Genomic DNA, 1,742 nt, shown 5'->3' with positions numbered 1-1,742 from the left:
GATTTACCTCAATTTTTATTTTGGGTTTTTTCCACATGATTGGTAAAATAAAGGCTAGGTGTGACATGAATCAGGAACTAGTTCTCAAGATTTTTTATTAGAGGTCAACAATAGGTATACACATACATGCATTTTAGAAGAAACCAGTATCTAGTTCTGCATAAATCCATGCTATTAGACATTTTAAATGCCAAAGAATATTTGTAATCAGTACATGTTGTAGAAATTAACTTCAGAAACTGCTAGAAGCTACTGGTTTGGTTCTAATGTTTTCTTAAAAAAACCTTAAAATGCATATATATGTATATATTGTTTCTTTTAATTTATTTTTTCTTTTAATTTATTAATTTATAAAGACTTTTTATTTCTTTTAATCTAACACGGGATGGTCTTGCCAGCTGAAGTTAATATGTAAAAGTGGACAATTGACTTTCACTGTTATTTTTATGAAGTACATTTTATATAAAAACTAAGTTATGAGCTATGGATAATTTCTGTTCTTTTACTCCAAGAAAAGTGCTCTTGGCTGAATACTTTTCTTTAGTTTTCATATGCTTTCAACATCCTTTTTATGAAACTGGCCTTGAATTCTGTTTCCTCTTCTGATTTCATAAGCCAAAAATAGACAAAGCATCAAGACAGGCTCCATAAATTCAGTATGTTTAAAAGTGGAAAGTCATCATGACCTCTAATGCATTTCATTATGCCTCGGCCCTTTCTATGAACACCTTACAATCTACAGCAAGTACCTGGAAATAAGGCTCAATTAAATGCTCTTCAACACTGTTGTGGCCTGATCTTTTCTTTTCTTAAGTTTATTTATTTATTATTTACTTATTGAGAGAGAGAGAGAGAGAAAGAGAGAGAGAGAGAGGCCTAATCAGGCTCAGTGCTGTCAGCAAAAAGCCAGACACAAGGCTCAAACTCGTGAAATGTGAGATCATGACCTGAGCTAAAGCCGGACACTTAATTGACAGAGCCACCCAGCACCCTCTCACCTCTTTTTAAAACAGGAGGAAACTCCTCTCAATTTTGGTTGGAACACAAAGACGCACGATGCTAAACACATTGAAAAGATACAAAAAGACTTACCATCCTTACATAACGGAGGTCTCAGAGATGAGCAGTCTCAAGAAAGTCCACGAAGCTTGAGTAAAAACAAGGAAAGCACCTTGGGCTGAGGCTTATATTGTGGTCATGGGCGGGGTGGAGGGCTGAGTGAGGATTCCCATAGGAAGGCAGGAAATTGGGTGGCCCTAATCTCCTGCAGGTGCTAAAGCGGAAACATTAGGGCTCCCTTACCACCTTGCCCTGGTGTGGGGTTCAAGAAAAGGCAACCATGAGGTTTGGAAGCTGATTACAGTCAAATATCAAAATAGAATTTAACTCATACCCATAAAATCACTAGCTTATTCTTACAGTTTACCACCTGAATTTTATTTCCCTTTCCACTTTTATGATCCCTTTCTAAAAACTTATCATCTTTGCTGAATCTCTATGATAGTTTGACTCATATTACCGTAGTTTTGTATTCACATTCTTTCACACATATAGTTTCTAGAACACAGTAAGTACTACAGTGTTCCCCACTGCATTACCTCCTCCAAAAACATTTTATGCTTAAATAAAACTGAGGGGCATGTTTAATATTACATGTGTAACCTCTTTATCTGTGTTTTATGTATCCATCAACCCATCTCCCTCAATAAGCATTTTAAACAGAAGCCATGCCTCCCTATTAC

Source organism: Crocuta crocuta, unplaced genomic scaffold (assembly GCF_008692635.1).
Source record: "Crocuta crocuta isolate KB4526 unplaced genomic scaffold, BGI_CrCroc_1.0 scaffold198, whole genome shotgun sequence".
Taxonomy (NCBI): Eukaryota; Metazoa; Chordata; class Mammalia; order Carnivora; family Hyaenidae; genus Crocuta; species Crocuta crocuta.
This window is presented reverse-complemented; position numbering follows the sequence as displayed.